At 38.4% G+C, this 20,541-nt stretch overlaps 1 pseudogene; it reads right to left on the bottom strand.

Moving 5' to 3' along the window:
• Positions 1–271: 271 nt before the first annotated feature.
• On the bottom strand, positions 272–8,453 carry LOC133064218 (small ribosomal subunit protein eS7-like; annotated as a pseudogene).
• Positions 8,454–20,541: the final 12,088 nt, after the last annotated feature.

The following is a 20,541-nucleotide window of genomic DNA, read 5'->3' as shown; positions in this document are numbered from 1 at the left end:
GGGTATTTTATGGGTTGTTGGGAGAAGCTAATGGACACCTAGCCAGATGCCTTCTTAAACTGGGACTCGGTGTTTTCATTTTGAAAACCTGTTGTATTCACTGAAATGGATACATTGAAGAATTGAACTAAGATGTACTTGTTATAATTGACATAAAACATAAATTGAGGCTCCTGAAGTAGTTAAGAGGAGCAGTATGAGAGTCCCTGTCCCATCCTTATTGAGTCACTTACTCTTTTTTTTAAATTGTGAATATTTTAGTCATTTTTGTTTACAACTGAAAGTCTGGGCATTCAAAATTAACATCCTTGCCCATGAGCTTCTTATAGACACCAGAAAATGTTTCAACTTTGTGTTTCACATTGTCTGCTGTGCTTCATCCAAATGAGCCTTTAGAAGCTGGCTGCTGTCCAGTTTGACTTGGATTATCTTGCCCACAATCTCATTTGGGAAAAACCAAGTCATCCAGGATCCCATTGTGCCCAGCTGTCAAAGCGAAGCTCCTGAGATATTTTTGTTTATTTTTTTGTACAGCTTTTTTGAGTTGGCTTAGGTAGAATTCTCCTCTGGACACTAAAGACAACATGCTTCCCCCTGAACTTTTTCTCCAGTTCACATACTAACTGGACTTGAGTTTTCTGAAAAGATTTCAGTTGAGGAATGGGAACAAAGATTGCAATAGCTTTCTGACCACCACCAACTTCATCTTCTTGGCTCCTGTTGTATTCAGCTTCCTTAGTGGAGCCCTGAGTTCCAAGTTGATCTCAAACTCCTGGAGAGCCTGGGAGGTGCCAGATTCCAGCTCCTGCTTCTTGCCATCAGGCGTCACAGTCTTAGTGCTCAGAACTGAAAGAAAGTGAAAGTGAAGTCGTTCAGTTGTGTCTGACTCTGTGACTCCTTGGACGGTAGCCCACCAGGTTTCTCCGTCCATGGGGTTTTCCAGGCAAGAGTGTGTTGCCATTTCCTTCTCCAGGGGATCTTCCCCACCCAGGGATCGAACCCAGGTCTCCCACATTGCAGGTATACGCTTTACCCTCTGAGTCACCAGGGAAGCTCAGAACTGAACATAGCCTAATCCTTTCTAAGGAGGCCAACACTCATTTGCCTGGCCAGCACCTGGCCTGAAAAGAGCATGGCATGGTTTGTTTTGTTTGTTTGTTTTGGTTTTGCTGGGTCTTCGTTGCTGCTTGGGCTTTTCTCTAGTTGTAGATAGTGGAAGCTACTATTTGTTTCGGTGCACAGGCTTCTGTGACTTCTCTTGTTGCAAAGCACAGGCTCTAGGCTCTAGGCACGTGGGCTTCAGTAGTTGCAGCATTCAGGCTCAGTTGTTGAGACGTATCCTTGAGATCTTTTTGCCATCAGTCCATAACCTCTTAGTTGGATGTTGACTTTAGGTATGTGATCTGTGTCTAGGGAACAACAGGAAGCTATATCTCATTCACACAGGCATTAACTTTAGGACTCTGGTCTCAGAACTTCAGCTCTGATTGCCTGAACAAACACCCAAACACTCACTGTTAGGATGCCCTCCCAGAGGTCTTATTCTGAATCTTTAGAATTATGATGCTTAGAGTGTGTGTTCTGTAGATGAATACCAGTCCATTGACTGGCCCATGGTGAGATAAGTGCAGATATTAAGAATAAAAATTTATACTATATAAATTACATATAATTTACAGAATATTTGAAACACTTTGGAAATGAAAAGGGGGATATGATTCTGCACCTCCAGTTCCAGTGTGTAGGGTTTTTCCACTCACCATCTATTCACTGACACTAGTTAGGTGTCCTACAATTTTACTCAATTTTACTCTGACACTGTCTCCTTGGAGATACCATCAGATCCCACAGGTTAAGGACTCAGTCCTACAAGACTGAAACCCCTGTTTCAGATGCCAATCACAAGTTCAGGTTGTCACATGTGCTTCTGACTGACTGATTGTGAATCAAAGGTTTAAGTGACCCACTCCTTGGGTTCCATTAATTTGCTGGAGCAGATCATAGAACTCAGAGAAACATTTTGCTTATTAGCTTATAAGTTTATTATAAAAGAATATAACTCAGGAACAGTCAGATGAAAGAGACACATAGGGCAAAATATGTGGGAAGGGGCTCAGAGCATCCTTGCCCTCTCTTAGAGCATCTACTCTCACATCATTGTCTTACAGCTGGGTGTTCACTAATTTAGAACCCCAGGTTTTGAGTTTTTATTGAGGCTTCATTACATAGGCATGATTGATCGAATCATTGGCCATTGGCAATCATTCAACTCGCAACCTCCATCTCTGATCCCCTCCCAAGAAGTGGGTGGGGAAGGGGACAGGGTGACTGAAATTTCCAATCCTCCAATCACACAATTGTTTCCTCTGACAACCAACCTTCATCCTTAGGAATTTTCCAAAAGTCACTTCATTAATATAAACTCAGATATGGTTGAAAGGGATTTATTGTGATTATCAAGACACTTCTATTGCTCTTATCTTTTAGGAAATTCCAATGGTTTTAGGAGTTGTATGCCAGAAGCAGGGATGCAGACCAAGTATATATTTCTTATTATAAATCACAGCATCATAAGGGACTACTAATAATTATGCCAGGACAACAGATATTACCTGGATTGCCAAGCAAACAGAAACATATGGTCACCTTCTCCATAGATTTCACTTGTGATAGAGCCCTGTGGTACGCCTTTCAAATGACCTCCTGAACCTCTCTCTTCCTGAGTGTAATATACCTTAATTTTCAAATTCCAGGCCCCATGCCCCTGATAAGATAGCCCAGCAATTACAGTTTTGCCCACCACTTCCTAAACCATTCTTGGAAATTGGCTTATAATTGGACATGCTGTCTTGTCTACTTGCCCCATTCTCAGACTTCCTTCCAGTGACTGTCTTCCCCCAAGAGGGTATTTCTGAGAGCAGGCTTCAGTCTTCAGCTGTACTGCAATGAGGAGTCATAAAATATGATTCATGGTCATGATTATTAAATAAACTACTGAGTGCAGCCATAGCTTCAATTAATTAGAAACTTCAGAGTTTAAGTGCTTCTTGGCAAATATTTCCTAAATAGTCCTGGTAGATTTAACAAGAAGTCAGAGATTAGACAATGGGAAAAATCAACAGTTTTTCAGCCAACCCTCTGCTAGGAGCATCTGTGAAATATCATGCATTTCTTGGGAATTAGTATAGTAGTCTTCAAATGTTTTCACTAACATAATCACTAAGTTCATTTTTAAAAACCCTATATTCCTTCATACATTTTAAAGCTGACATATAAGAATTTTCATCACAAGTCCAAATAATTACAGAGGATATAATTTATGCCATCTCATAAATACTGTCATTTAAAAGTGAAACTATTCCATCGCTCCTTTTAATGTATAGAATGGAGACAAACTACCATATATTTAATAGAATATAAATACTCACCATCATCCGTTTAAAAATACTCTAACTTCTTCTCCAACAACTAAGAATTTCACAACTATTCTTTTTTCTTCTAGAATGCTTATTTCTAATTCCCCCACAGAAGTTTATCCTACAGTAATAAATACTTGGTTTTCTTTTTTCATCAATTGAATCATTTTATTTCTTCACACTAAAAGCTAATTAATTTTTAGTTTTTAATTTCTTATAAGTATACATTTCTAAGTGTTTAAAAAATTTCTTCTGGTTGATGATTATTAGCTTTATACAACTAATTAAAACAATATAAATGTAACACAAAATTGGATAAATTGACAAAAAGTAAAAATATATTGGGAATGCTTTTTTTTTAATTTATTGATCTTTAAGGCAGGGAATGCATTTTTAATTGATGTATAATTGATTTACAATGTTGTGTTAGTTTCAGGTAAATAGCAAAGTGATTCACCATATATTTTATATATATATAATACATGTGTGTGTTATACAGTTGTTCTTTATTATTTATTTTACATATAGCAGTTTATATCCATTAATCCCAAACTTCTAATTTATCCTTTCCCCCAACCTTTCTCCTTTAGTAACCTAAGATTGTTTTCTAGGTCTGAATATGTTTCTATTTTGTAATTAAGTTCATTTGTATACTTTTTTTTTAAGATTCCACATATAAGTGATATTGTATGATACTTGTCTTTCTCTGACTTTCTTCACTTGGTATGATAATCTCTAGGTACAACCATGTTTCTGTAAATGGCATGATTTCATTCTTTTTATGGCTGAGTAATATTCCACTGGGGCTTCCCAGGTGGCTCAGTGATAAATAATCCTCCTGCCAAGCAGGAGACATGGGTTCCATCACTGGGTCAGGAAGATCCCCTGGAGAAGGATGTGGCAATCACCTCTAGTATTCCTGCCTAGGAAACCCCATGGACAGAGGAGCTTGGTGGGCTACAGTCCCTGAGGTCGCGAAGAGTCAGACATGACTTAGCGACTAAACAACAACAATATTCCATTGTTTGTGTGTGTATGTACATATGTATCACATCTTCTTTATCCATTCATCCACAGATGGACACTTAGGTTGCTTCCAAGTCTTGGCTATTATAAATAGTGTTGCTATGAATATCAGGGTACATGTATCTTTTTGAATTATAGTGTTTAATCTTTTCTGAGTATATGCCCAGGAGTGTGATTGCCGGATCATATGGGAACTCTATTTTTAGTGTTTTAAGGAACCGCCATACTGTTCCCCTTAGTGGTTGCACCAATTTACAGGAAATGCATTTCTTTACAAGATGAATAGGGCTTTTAAATTTTTAGTTCATTAATCCCATCAATTCTATGTCTAGTTTTTATTTTTATAGATGTAAACACTGGGAAAACTTGTTCAGTACATACCCAGATGGGACTTGAAGTTTCCTTCAGCAGGACCACTTATTTCCTTGCATGCCTGAAATATGCTGCTGCTACAGCTGCTAAGTCGCTTCAGTCGTGTCCGACTCTGTGCGACCCCATAGACCGCAGCCCACCAGGCTCTTCCGCCCCTGGGATTCTCCAGGCAAGAACACTGGAGTGGGTGCCCGAAATATAAGCCCCTTCAAAAATGCTATGGGATCTAGTTTCAAAAATTACTTTGAACGATATATCAACTTTAACTTGATTCATCTTTTAAAAATCTATCAAAAGCAAAAAAGAAAAGAAAAGAAAGAAAACTACTGCTCGCAGAAATTTTTTATGCAGTCATTGGAGCCATTCACATCCTTGGTTACTGGGAAATACATAAAAAAGGTTCTAGCAAGGTTTAGTAGGGCTTCCCAGGTGGCGCTAGCGGTAAAGAATATGCCTGCTAATCCTGAAGATGCAGGAGTCATAGGTTTGATCCTGGGTTGGAAGGATCCCCTAGCATAGAAAATGGCACTTCACTTCGGTATTTTCCCCTGGAAAATTTTAAGGGCAGAGGAGGCTGGTGGGCTACAGTCCACAGGGCCACAAAGAGTCTGACAGACTGAGTGACTGAACACACACACACACAAATATTTAACACATGACTGCTATTCTTTCCCTTACAGCCACCTAGTTTAACCCAATATTTTCAAGAGGTTGAAAAAATAGCAATGATGTTCATTTCAAAGCACTCTTTCCAATATTTCTTAATAAAATTATATTTTTATAATCTGATTTAAATATACTTTTGCAAAAACTATGGAGATAGATTTTACTTGTTTAATTTGTAAATTCATTTAACTTGAGTACTTCTTGTAATCTAAATAGTAAACTCACTCCTCTTGGTCAAAGCAACCACGTAAATCACACTTACTTTGTAAGAAAAGTCTGGCTTCTTTTTTCCCCCTTAACTTTATTTACGATACATATACAGTGTGTGTTTATATGTTTCAAGAAAGATTACAAAGCATTTGGAGGTAAATTATAGATAGTATCTGGCAACATTACTGAAAACAATTGAGATTAAAATACTATCGATCTAATATAGTTGGCCTTTTCCCTTTTTATTTTATAAAACAAGATGAAAAGAATATACTATTTCTTTATTATTTATTTTGGAATAATGAGCTAGCATGTGTAGCTGAAGTTACAAGAAAGTTATTTATTAAACAAGGAACATGAAAAAAAGCATTGCATGCTTTTTGCTAAATATGTGTGGCAGATATCAATGTTTGGCTTCTCATGTTAAGAATCATGTATAAAAATCAGAAATAGCCCTGATAATTCTTTAGTTATTATGGTCAAACTTTCCTTGTGTATCTAATAAAAAAGAAAGGTACTGCTAAAACTAATTGGCCTGGCAGCTGACATCTACTTTTAGTTTTTGCTTTTATTCAGTTTTAGAAAATATTAAATAATTGGATGAAATAAGAGAAAGATTGACTATAGCTGCTTTATAAAATAGATTTTAACATATTGATTCACACTGAATTTTAAACAAATTAAAATCTTCATCTAAAATCATATATTGTAGTCCCAGAAAACAGACAAATTATATTGGAGTTGTACTGCTTATTCAGTTTGAACATGCTTTTCTTTCCAGATAAGATATTCTAAGGATGACTATTAAGAGTTTCCTAAAAGAAGTGCTTGTATTTTAAAAAGCTGCTTATAGACTTCAATATTTTTCACCAATGCTTTCTTTGCTTTCCCCTCATGGGACTCCTCTTAAAAAATGATGTAACCTATGTTCAGTTCAGTTCAGTTCAGTCTCTCAGTCCTGTCCGACTCTTTGCAACCCCATGAACCTCAGCATGCCAGGCCTCCTTGTCCATCACCAACTGCTGGAGTCTACCCAAACCCATGCCCATCGAGCCAGTGATGCCATCCAGCCATCTCATCCTCTGTCGTCCCCTTCTCCTCCTGCCCCTAATCCCTCCCAGCATCAGGGTCTTTTCCAATGAGTCAACTCTTCGCATGAGGTAACCAAAGTTTTGGAGTTTCAGCTTCAGCATCAGTCCTTCTAATGAACACCCAGGACTGAACTCCTTTAGGATGGACTGGTTGGATCTCCTTGCTGATACTGTGTTACTCAATTATAAAAAGGAATGCATTTAGGTCATTCCTAATAAGGTGGATGAACCTAGAGCCTATTATACAGAGTGAAGTAAGTCAGAAAGAGAAAGACAAATATTGTATATTAATGCATGCATATGGAATCTAGAAAGGTGGCACTGATGATCTTATTTGCAGGGCAGCAATGGACACACAGACATAGAGAACAGACTTGAGGACACAGTGGGAGGAAGGAGAGGGTGGGATGAATTGAGAGAATAGCATGGAAACATATATATTACATATGTAAAATAGATAGCAAGTGGGAATTTGCTGTGTGACACAGGGAGCTCAACCTGGTGCTCTGTGACAATCTAGAGAGATGGGATGGAGAGGGGGATAGGAGGGGGCTTCAGGAGGAAGAGGACATATGTATACCCGTGGCTGATTCGTGTTGATGCATGGCAGAAACAACTCAATATTGTAAAGCAATTACCCTCCAACTAAAAAATATTTTAAAAATGATGCATCCTTTGACAATTGTTGAGGAATAGAAGAGGCAAAGTCATTAAATGAAAATTGTCATTCCTCCCCTACATTCACACTGCGTTAGATATATCCCAATGGGAACAAAATATTCCATTTCTAACCCCGAGCTTTACCTTCAACAGAAATAACTATAACATACAAAGCCTTAGAGCATGCTTTTGGTGACTACCAACAAAATTCTGTAAAGCAGTTATTCTTCAATTAAAAAAATAGACAAATAAAAAAAACTAATAAGATGTTTCCCAAATCAGTTGTTTCCCATAGTCCTTTTGTTTGGCTTTCTGGAGGATTTCACACAGTGAGGTAAATGATGACACCTATGCCTTCCATTTGTAAAGTGGGAGAAAGTCTATTGTGAAAGGGCAGGTAGAGAGTCAGCACACACCTTTACCATAGGCAGGTCAATTTTAGGACACAACTCGTATGAAAGTGGAAAAATCTTGAATTAATTTTCCTAAAATTGTATGTCCACATTCCCTTTGGCTTACAATTTATGTCTTCTCCTGTTGAATTACTACAGTGAAGATTACTACACTGAAGATTCTTTTGTTGTTGTTGTTGCTAACATTTATTTATTTGGCTGCATGCAGTCCTAATTGCAGCACACAGGATCTTTGCTGCATCATGCAGGATTTTTTGTTGTGGCACACGGACTCTAGCTGTGGCACATGGGCTCCAGAAATTGTGGAGTGCAGGCTCAGTTGCTCTGGGGCATGTGGGATCTTAATTTCCTGGCCAGGGATCAATCCCACACCCCAATCCCATGGACAGAGGAGTCTGACAGTCTACAGTCCATGGGATCACAAAGAATTGGACACAACTGAGCAATTATCAGTTCACTTCTTTTTCTTTTTTTAAATTTATTTTTAGTTGGATGCTAATTGCTTTACAATGTGTTGGTTTCTGCCATACACCAGTGTGAATCAGCCATTAGAATACATGTATCCCCTCCCTCTTGAACTTACCTCCCATCCCCCCCATCCTACCCCTCTAGGTTGTCACGGAGCACCAGGTTGAGCTCCCTATGTTGTATAGCAACTTCCCACTAGCTATCTGTTTTACATATGGTAATGTATATGTTTCAATGCTACTCTCTCAATTTGTCCCACCCTCTCCTTCCCCTGCTGTGTCCACAGGACTGTTCTCTATGTCTACGCCTCTATTCCTGCCCTGCAAATAGGTTCCTCAGTACCATTTTTCTATATTCCACGCACGCATTGCTCAGTAGTCCAACTCTTTGCAACCCCATGGACTGTAGCCCTCTAGGCTCCTTTGTCCATGGAATTTTCCAGGCAAGAATACTGAAGTGGATTGCCATTTCCTCCACCAGCTAATTTCCATATATATGCATTAACATATGATATTTGTTTTTCTCTTTCTGACTTACTTCACTCAGTATACAGGCTCTAGGTTCATCCACTTCAGTTCAACTGACTCAAGCTTGTTCCTTTTTATGGCTGAGTTATATTCCATTGTATATATGTACCACAACTTCTTTATCCATTCATCTGTCAGTGTACATTTAAGTTGCTTCCATGTCCTGGCTATTGCAAAGAGTGCTACAGTGAACATTGGGGTACATGTGTCTTTTTGAATTATGGTTTTCTCAGGGTATATGCTCAGTAGTGAGATTTCTGGGTCATATGGTAGTTTTATTCCTTGTTTTTTAAAGAAATTTCCATACTGTTCTCCATAGTGTCTGTATCAACTTCCATTCCCACCAACAGTGCAAGAGGGTTCCCTTTTCTCCACACCTTGCAGGCAAATTCTTGACTACTGAATCACTGAGGAAGTCTCTGCATAGTGAACATCACACATTTTCCCCTATCCCTCTGGTCCCTAACTTTCCTGCAGTTACTTATGCTACTAAGACATTTTTCAAAAGTTAAAAAAGTAATAGGTTAAAAAGCAATAGTATTTTTAGTGGAACAATTCCCATTACAAATACTTAGAAATGCTGGATAAAATATAGGAAAAAGTCTTTAAAAACATAGGTGAGCTTGAAAGAAAGAAGTCTGTAGATAATAAGAAAGGAAGCAGGTGTTGAAATTTGAGGAAAAAGATTCCAGCGACTATTGCAAATGAGTAGTGGGCGAGTTAGAGGGAACTACCTAAGTTAGGGACTTGGATTTTAAGGCGTATGCAAAAATAGAGGACAGGGTTCAGGACCAGAATAGAGGACATGTCCTGGACCAGGAAAGGAAACCAGAACAGAAATCTCTCTGAGAGGCTGAAACTACCAAAGGGTAGCACCCTCAACAAAAGGATAGTAGAAGGAAATCTGCTCACCAGCACAGAGAGGTAACAAGGAAGTCCATATTCCTTTGCCCATACACTGGTTAAGGAAAAATGTTTTAACTGAAACTCTGAAAACTCAGGCCTGCTTCTCACAGCAGTTTTGACTTTGACTTAACACTACCTTGGAAGTCCAGCAATCCCTAAGTTAAGAAATTAACAGAAAATTTGACCCTGGGCCAATGGAAAACCCCAAGGTACTTAGAGGAGCAAATGTAACATCCTGAAGGGATGATACTTCACCTAAGGGCACATGAGGTTCTCATGGAATAAAGCCAATCCAGGCACAATAGAGTTTTTATAATATAAGAGGATAAAACACACAAAAAAGAAATCAAACAGGAGTTCACTCAGGAGACATAAAGCAGAATTAGAGCCCTAAATTTCTGAAATATTAGACTGATAATCTAGAAAAGAATATAAAATGAGTATGCCTAAAATAATTAGATATGAAAGAAATGTTTTTAAACCCCTGCTTATTGGCATCTGTTAACATTGCACTGGCCTAGGTAAGCTATGTGGCCAAACCCATAGTCAGAGGAGGAGGGGAATACAGAGTTATATGGCAAAGGCTGTGAAGAAAGAGAGTCCTTACTGGAGGGCATTAACAGAATACACAACTGTGTTTATTATTGTTTTGTTGTTGTTTAGTCATGCCTTTGGCCACCTGATGCGAAGAGTCGACTCACTGGAAAAGACCCTGATGCTGGGAAGGACAGAAGGCAGGAGGAGAAGGGAACCCCAGAGGATGAGATGGTTGGATGGCATCACCGACTCAATGGACATGAGTTTGAGCAAGCTCCAGGAGATGATGAAGGACAGGGAGGCCTGGCATGCTGCAACCCTTGGAGTTGCAAAGAGTCGGACATGACTGAGCAACACAACCACAAGTCGTGTCTGACTCCGCAACCCCATGGACTGTAGCCCACCAGGCTCATCAGTCCATGGGATTCTCCAGGCAAGAATATTGGAGTGGGTAGCCATTTCCTTCTCCAGGGTATCTTGCCAACCCAGGGATGTTTATCTGTTTAATAAACTCCTTATAGTTCATTTCATCTTCAATTGTCATTCCCTTTCTTAAAGTAAAATTTCTTCTATTGTTATTTAAGAAACATATAAGAAAAAAAAAAAAAAAGAAAGAAACATATAAGAAACAAATCAGAATAGACAAGCAAAATGAATGTAAAGAAATATGATAATGACCCTCACAGAGACAATCACTCAATGAATAGTCTTCACAATTTTTGTCTCTCTCTACCTGTGTATATGTATTTATGCTCATGTCTAGATTGGTTATGGAATTATTTTAAAATTATGTAATATAAAAATTAATTTAGAATGGCTATTAGGTCTCAATGAAAAGTCGTGTTTCACAGAATGATATGTAAAATTCATCTGCTCATGGAAAATCATTGTCTTCAGGCACAGACTTTTATACTATATGCAACTTTTATCTTTTGAATGAGATGCCTCTTTAGCAATTGTATCTGCTGGTTTTCATGTGGTCACTGATATTACTACATGCCTTGTGGGATGCTAAATGTTTACATTTTATGAAGTTATATATTTATCCTACATTTTCTTGAGAAATTAAAAGTATTGAATTTTTATTAAACCTGCACTGTTTTTTTCCTTTGAGCTTATTTTTGTTAAAGATCTTATTGCGCAGTGTTAAAAGTGTTACTAAACAATAGCATAAATAAACAACAGTATATTATCACCGTGCAATGAATGGCAAAACCTCTGTGACAAGCGTGTCCAATCTACTTTCAATACACTCTGTTGCAGTACTGTTCAGTCTCTATTTCCTGCACATAATTCACATAATCTAACCTGGAATTTCCCAGGTTTCCTACTGACTGGTGGCCTAGCAGGCCTGGCACTGTTGTGTGGTATGCCAAATAGTCCTCAGGGACTGCCGCATCTAACACTTCCCCCACCGCCTCCCAAGGTCACACAGAGTTCACTGTCCTGGCCTGATTTTATCAGCAAGTACCCAGCATGCTGTTCTTGAAAGAAAATTCACAGCTACCTTGCCTCCGGAAAGGATTGGGAAAAGAGCTAACCAAATTATTGCTGGTTGTATTTCAATTTTAACCATGAGTTGCAGTGAGAATTCTTTTTGCTGCTGATGCATCTCACACACTAGAGATGGCAGAAACTAAAGTGCTAAGTTTGGTGGTGGTGGTTTAATCGCTAAGTTGTGTCTGACTCTTTTGCAACCCCATTGACTGAAGCCCACAGGCTCCTCTGTCCATGGGATTTCCCAGACAAGAATACTGGAGTGGGTTGCCATTTCTTTCTCCAGGGATCTTCCCAACCCAGGGATTGAACCCACGTCTCTTGCATTGGCAGTAGGATTCTTTACCACGAACTACCAGGGAAGCCCCAAAGTACAAACTCATGAGTTTACTGAACTCATTCTAGCATATTGTAATGCAATTATTAATAATAGTATGTGGTTTTAAAAAATTACAAATTTGAGATAAATGCCAAAATGGATTGCAGTTGGACCACAATAAACCTGAAGCACTGTTGCCCTAATTATAAAGCTGTGATAATTAAGACAAAGCATTGTGGGCAATAATAGACAAATAGACCATTGGCAGAATAGTCCAACTGACCAAAGGATAAATGGAAACTTGATACATTATTGACCTGTGAGGAAAGAATATTTCGTTTTGGGAAATCTGGTTATCTATGTGGAAAAAAATAAAAGTGGAGTGGACCTTTACCTTACACCAATCATAAAAATTCAATTCAGAATTAACTTAAGAGTGAAGGGCAAATGTATAAAATATTTAGGAAAAATCAGTAGAAGAGCTTTATGACTTTGAGGTGGGAAAGAGTCTTTAAATGAAACACACAAAAAATAAACCTTTAGGAAACAAGATTGATAAGTTTGATGACATTAATATCGATGACTTTTGTTCATAAAAAAAATACCATAAAGAGAGTAAAAAGAGAAGCTACAAACTCAATTAAAATATCTGTAACTCAAGTAACAGAAGTTTAGGATCCAAAATATGTAAAGAACTCCTATGAATCAACTAGAGAAATACAACACAATAGAAAAATGCAGAAAAAGACATGACATGACATTTAACAGGACAAAAAATATGAATTTCAATCAGTCCACAAAAAGATGATTGATCTCATTCATAATCAGGGACATGCAGTATGAAACCATAGTAAGATATTTTTATCACAGCCATCAGATTGGTACAAAGTTAAAATGTCAGAAACTGTCAAGTGGTGATGAAAATGTGGAGCAGTTAGAACTTTCATTCACTGTTTTTGAGACTGTACATTGTGCAAGTTTGGAGAACAGTTTGGTATTTTCTGTTAAAGATGCACAAAAATAACCACTCAGTGATTCATTCTTATGGGTATACATCCTAGAGAAAATTTTGCACGTGTGACCAGAAACAAGTGGAAAATGATCTTAAAGCATTGTTTTTAGTAGCAAACAAAATGTTTTGCAGAAACCAACACAATACTATAAAACAATTATCCTTCAATTAAAAATAAATAGATTTTAAAAATCACATTATGAACAAAGCAATTGGAAACTTTCAGATTGTAGATAAATTGTGGAATATTCATGAACTGCAGTTACATGGATCAAAATAGTTGACTGTAAAACATATTACTGAGTGAAAAAAATTCTCTAAGAAATAAAGAACAGTTTAATTTCATTTATATAAATATACACATTTCAAAAACTGCAAAATCAAACAATGTTTTTGTGATAATCTACATGTATAGAAATAGTATAAAAGCATGCCAGTGAATGACAACACCACTTTCAAAATAATAGTTACCCTTGAGGACAGAGAGCTTCTCTGGTGGGTCAGACAGTAAAGAATTTGCCTGCAATGCACGAGACCCACATTCGATCCTTAGGTTGGGAAGATCCCCTGGCAAAGGAAATGGATACCCTCTCCAGGATTCTTGCCCGGAAAATCCCTTGGACAGAGAAGCCTGGCAGGTTTCAGTCCATGGAGTCGCAGAGAGTCGGCACAATGAATCGGACACAACTGAGCAACTAACACTTTCACTTTCACTTTGAGGGAAGGAAATGGATTGGGGAAGAAATTCATGTTCCAACCATGTTATTACTTTATTTCTTTTTAAAAAAATCTGAAACATTAAAAAAAAGACTGAAACATTTATGGGAATGTGGGATGAAGCTGGTGGTGGGAACGTGAGATGAAGCTGGTGGTAAATATATGGTACTCAGTATATTATTTTCTTTTTTCTATACGATCAGTTGGCATACATAATAAATCTTTTCAGAGACAAAAAAAAATGTGCATAGGAGAAACGCACTGATCCCTGCCTTCCTGATGGGAGCTGACTTCTCTACATTTTCCTTCTTTGCTCAGCTGGCCTAGCCTCAATCATGACTGTGGGTGGCGAGGCTTCTGCTGTGGTTCTTCCTCCCTGAAGACTAAAGCACTCATGGAAACAGGAGACTGCACTGAACCTGGCCCACGCCGATGTTCCTTGCTCTGTGTCATCCCTAAGGTTAGCTGGTAGGGCTTTGGGGCCAGAGGAGGGGACCCTGGATCCCTTCACACACTCCCCTAGCCAACTTTCTACTATGATTCTCATACTGAGCCTGGCACAAAGAAGGCATCCAAGATGTGTTTGTTGAATCAACCTGAGAAATTGTCAGCACATCAATGAGCTGCTGGTAGGACATGAAAACAGTTACATGGTGATGTGGTATGTGCCAGCATCTGTTGTGTTCCCTAGTTTGGTCAGCACTCTAGCTAACATTCTCTGGGAAGTCTGGCCCATTTGCAGGAAGCTGACAGCAGGTATTCAAAAATTTTAGGATTTGGGCTTAATTTCAGATAAGCAGGATAATCTGGGCTCTGTGCCAATGAGAAACAGATTCTGCAGTCTTTTCCTGCCTTTTCAACATCTCAAGTTCTTATACTATCCACCCATATACAACTTTTCTTTAGAAAGTCATCTGAGAAACTGGCAAAAAGCACCATCTCAGTCTTTTCTATTTTTATTATGATGTGTAATCAATGGGAACCAACTGTGATAGAAATGGAGGATTATGAATTGATAAGAGCAATCTATTTCCATTTGTTTTTGTTCCTGGGCAAAATAATGAAGGAAAATGTACCTGATGCGTAGAAGTATAATGTACATTTTGTGGGTCAGCCTTTTTTGTTGGGTGTACTCAATTATTTCTGTGAGTTTTTTCAGAGAGGAAAAAATATGCTTTCTACATTTAAATTGGTTGGACTTGGGAAAAATTTTTATGGGAATAATTTTCTAGAAACATTGAGATATAAAATAATATTAGCCCTTTTTCCTCTATTTTATTAATCTGTGAATTTAATATCTATTTTCTGCTATCCTCTTACAAACAAAAACTATGTGTTCTCCAACTTGATAACACTCGTGATAATTTTTTTCAAAAGATCACATTGCAAAAATTACACCACTCTAAAAGTAAGCCATTTTTCTTTTCCTACATTCTTACTTTCCAGTCTTATTCTATACAAAAGCATTCTTTTTACATAGTGAATCACAGCATATAGATTTGTATTCTGCTATTTCATTTAGGGTATAACATGACTTCAAAATAAAATGGCACATGAGTCTCATGACTTTATAATCATGCTGATAATATATTATCACATATACACATTCACATAAAATAGACAGGTAAAGTTTTGTATATTTTAAAGTATCTCTATGCATTTTATTGTATGTGAATGTTGTGTGTACACTCTCAGTTTTGTCCTACTCTTTGCAACCCCATGGACTGTAGCCCACCAGGATCCTCTGTTCATTGAATTGTCCAAGCAAGAATATTAGAGTGGGTTGCCATTTCCTCTTCTAGGGGGTGTAAATAAATGTCACCTCCATGTAAGAAACATTTGAACTTTTAAAAAATTTTCTTTCTTTCTTTCTTTATTTTTGACTGCACTGGGTCTTCATTGCTGTGCATGGGCTTTCTCTAGTTACAGGGAGCAGGTGCTACTCTTAGATGTCGGCATGGGGCCTCAGCAGTTGAGACATGTGGGCTCTAGAGATTGGGGTTATATGGGATCTTCCCAGACCAAACCCGTGTCCCCTGCATTGGCAGGTGGATTTTTTTTTCTTCTTTGTTTAATCTATTTAGTTTTGGCTCTGCTGGGTCTTCATTGCTGCAAAGTGGGCTTTCTCTAGTTGTGGTGAGTAGGGGCTACTCTCTAGTTGCAGTTCTCGGGCTTCTCATAGTGGCGGCTTCTCCGGTTGCAGAGCACAGGCCCTTGAGCAGAGTTCAGTAGTTGTGGTTCTCAAGCTCAGTTGCCCCCATGTGTGTGGAATCTTCCCCAACCAGGAATGGAATCCATGTCCCCCGCACTGGCAGGAGGGTTCTTAACCACTGAACCAGCGGGGAAGGCTGGCAGCTTGATTCTTAGACAATGGACCAGCAGGGAAGTCCCATTTGGACTTTTTTAAGTTGGCTCTTTCAAACCAGCAGAGCTCTCAACCCAAATAGAGAAGAAATTTACTTAGGGCTTAAAACCAAACGAAGTTAAGTTACCTATTTGAGTCAAATCACAAAGTTAAAAAGTAGAATGGTGGTTACCAGGAGCTGGGAGTAGGGGGGATTGGGGAGTTACTATTTAACAGCAGTTCCTCTTGGGGAAGAGACAAAGGTCTGGAGATGGATGGTGGTGATGGTTGTATAAAAATGTGAATGTACTTACAGCCAGTGAACTTAAAAATTACTAAAATGGTAACTTTTGTTTGTGTATTTTTGCCATGAAAAATGCATTAAAAGATGAAACAGTTAATTAGCAAACTAAATGTTAAATAAACTAAACGAGAAACGCTGGGCTGGAGGAAGCACTAGCTGGAATCAAGATTGCCGGGAGAAATATCAATAACCTCATATATGAAGATGACACCACCCTTATGGTAGAAAGTGAAGAAGAACTAAAGAGCCTCTTGATGAAAGTGAAAGAGGAGAGTGAAAAAGTTGGCTTAGAGCTCAACATTCAGAAAACTAAGATCATGGCGTCCAGTCCCATCACCTCATGGCAAATAGATGGGGAAACAGTGAAAACAGTGGCTGACTTTATTTTTCTGGGCTCCAAAATCACCGCGGATGGTGATTGCAGACATGAAATTAAAAGACGCTTGCTCCTTGGAAGGAAAGTTATGACCAACCTAGACAGCATATTGAAAAGCAGAGACATTACTTTGCCAACAAAGGTCTGTCTAGCCAAGGCTATGGTTTTTACACTAGTCATGTATGGATGTGAGAGTTGGACTATAAAGAAAGCTGAGTGCCAAAAAATTGATGCTTTTGAACTGTGGTGTTGGAGAAGACTCTTGAGAGTCCCTTGGACAGCAAGGAGATCCAACCAGTCTATCCTAAAGGAGATCAGTCCTGAGTGTTCATTGGAAGGACTGATGTTGAAGCTGAAACTCCAATATTTTGGCCATCTGATGCAGAGAGCTGACTCCTTTGGAAAGACTCTGATGCTGGGAAAGATTGAGGGCAGGAGAAGAAGGGGACGACAGAGGATGAGATGGTTCGATGGCATCACCGACACAATGGACATGGGTTTGGGTGGACTCTGGGAGTTGGACAGGGAGGCCTGGCGTGCTGCAGTTCGTGGGGTCACAAAGAGTTGGACACACCTGAGCGACTGAACTGAACTGAACTGAAACAAATGAATAAAGAAAGTTTTCCTTAAAAGGAAATTAAAATGAAAGTTAACAGATGTGATTTGTAGATTCATGGGAAATGAAGACTTTTAAGCTGTGGGAGACCCAGAATTGGTGATTAGTTAACTCATCTAAAGTCTGTCTTAGACCATTCAAGCTGTTATAACAAAATACCAGAGACTGGGTGACTTACAAACAGCAGATACTGATTTCTCACAGTCCTGGAGGCTGGAAGTCAGAGATCAGGGTACCAGAGTGGTGGGGTGAGGACCCTGTTTTTGGTCAGTTTTCTTGTATCGTCAAATGGCACAAGTGAGTAGGGAGCTCTGTGCATTCTCTTTTATAAGGGCACTAATCCCATTCATCAGGGCTCCACTATCATGACCTCATAAAGCCCTCACTTCCAGATACCAGCACATTGGATGTTAGGATTTCAACATATGAATTTAGGAAGGACACAAACATCCAGTCTGTAGCAAAGTGTCAAACTTAGAAATGACAGAGACATGTAAAACCCAGGTAACTTTTACTAAACAGGAAAAAAGGATTAAGGTTTTCAATTCTCCTATGGACTTGGATTTTTAAATGTTATGTTTTAAGTGTCACATAGGATTTTAAGTTGTTTTAAAATTTGTTAAATATGTATCATTGTTCAGTTGCTCAGTCCTATCATATTCTTTGTTACCCCAGGGATTGCAGCACACCAGGCTTCCCTGTCCTTCACTATCTTCTGGAGTTTGCTCAAACTCATGTTGATTGAGTCGATGATGCCATCCAACCATCTCATCCTCTGTCACCCCCTTCTTCTCCTGCCCTCAATTTTTCCCAGCATCAGGTCTTTTCCAGTGAGTCAGCTCTTCACATTAGATGGCCAAAGTACTGGAGTTTCAGCTTCAGAATCAGTCCTTCCAATGAATATTCAGGGTTGATTTTCTTTAAGATTGGTTTGATCTCCTTGCTGTCCAAGGGACTCTCAAGAGTCCCAGTACCACAGTTAGAAAGCATCAATTAGCTTCAATTTTTTAAAGAAAATTGTTTCTCTGGTTATAAAAGTATATATGGTCTTTGTAGAAAATTTGGAAAATAAAGTATATAAAGATTAAAAATCATCTATATCTCCACCCCTAATAAACACTTGTTAATATTTTGGTGACTTTTTTCTAGGCTATTTCTTAAACACATAGTTGAAATTGCTATACATAAAATCCTTCAATCTTTTTTCATTTAATATTACAATATATGTCCTTAGTTATTAAAGATTCTTTATAAATATAATTTTACATGTCTTTAGGATATTCTGACTTATGGTTGCATCATAATTTGCTTAAATATTCTTTTACTGTTGGACATTTAAGCCATTTCCATTTTTGTTATCAGTAATGTAGTGACCTTCCTCACATATAAAGGTTTCATCTGCCTTTAAGTTATTATTTAAGAGAAAGTTCCATAAGTAGATTTACTAGGTAAAGATTATAAATATTTTTAAGATTCTTGGTTTTTGTTACTGCATTGCTTTTTGAAAAGTTATTAGGAATTTATGCTTTCAACAGAAATATTTTTTCACCACTGGAGTACAAATAAGGCCTAATATTCATTAACCTCTATTTTTTACTGGATACTAAGGTCTCCCTGGACACTCACGGACAGGTCTGTGTTAGTCTCTTGTGGGGTCACTGCTCCTTTCTCCTGGGTCCTGGTGGGCTCAAGGTTTGTTGGTGCCCTCCAAGAGTCTGTTTCCCCAGCCCTGGGTAAGTCCTGTGTAAGTTCGTAAGAAAGGCAAAGGAGAAAAAGGAAGATATACTCATTTGAATGCAAAGTTCCAAAGAACAGCAAGAAAATATAAGAACGCCTTCCTCAGTGATCAGTGCAAAAAAATAGAGGAAAACAAGAGAATAGGAAAGACTAGAGATCTCTTGAAGAAAATTAGAGATACCAATGGAACTTTTCATGTAAAAATGGGCACAATAAAGAACAGAAATGGTATGGACCTAACAGAAGCCTAAGATATTAAGAAGAGGTGGCAAGAATACACAGAAGAACTATACAAAAAAGAACTTCACGACCCAGATAATCACGGTGGTGTGATCACTCACCTAGAGCCAGACATCCTGGAATGCAAATTAAGTGGTCGTTAGGAAGCATCACTCTGAACAAAGCTAGTGGAGGTGATGGAATTCCAGTTGAGCTATTTCAAATCCTAAAAGATTGCACTCAATATGCCAGCAAATTTGGAAAACTCAGTAGTAGCCACAGGACTGGAAAAAGTCAGTTATCATTCCAATCCCAAAGAAAGGCAATGCCAAAGAATGCTCAAACTACCACACAATTGTACTCATCTCACATGCTAGCAAAACAATGCTCAAAATTCTCCAAGCCAGGCTTCAACAGTACATGAACCGTGAAATTCCAGATGTTCAAGCTGGATTTAGAAAAGGCAGAGAAACCAGAAATAGAATTGCCAACATCCACTGGATCATCGAAAAAGGAAGAGCGTTCCAGAAAAACATCTACTTCTGCTTTGACTATGCCAAACCCTTTGACTGCGTGGATCACAACAAACTGTGGAAAATTCTTCAAGAGATAGGAATACCAGACCACCTGACCTGCCTCTTGAGAAATCTGTATGCAGGTCAAGAAGCAACAGTTAGAACTGGACGTGGAGCAACACACTGGTTCCAAATAGGGAAAGGAGTATGTTAAGGCTGTATATTGTCACCCTGCTTATTTAACTTATATGCAGAGTACATCATGAGAAATGGTGAGCTGGGTGAACCACAAGTTGGAATCAAGATTGCCGGGAGAAATGTTAATAACCTCAAATATGCAGATGACACCACCCTTATGGCAGAAAGTAAAGAACTAAAGAGACTCTTGATGAAAGCAAAAGAGGAGAGTGAAAAGGTTGGCTTAAAACCCAACATTCAGAAAACTAAGATCATGGCATCTGGTCCCATCACTTCATGCAAGTAGACAGGGAAATGGTGGAAACAGTGACAGATTTTATTTTTTTGGGCTCCAAAATCACTGCAGATGGTGACTACAGTCAAGAAATTTAAAGATGCTTGCTCCTTGGAAGAAA

Source organism: Dama dama, chromosome 11 (genome assembly GCF_033118175.1).
Source record: "Dama dama isolate Ldn47 chromosome 11, ASM3311817v1, whole genome shotgun sequence".
Lineage (NCBI taxonomy): Eukaryota > Metazoa > Chordata > Mammalia > Artiodactyla > Cervidae > Dama > Dama dama.
The sequence above is the reverse complement of the archived record's forward strand: the minus strand, read 5'-3'. Positions and strand labels throughout refer to the sequence as shown.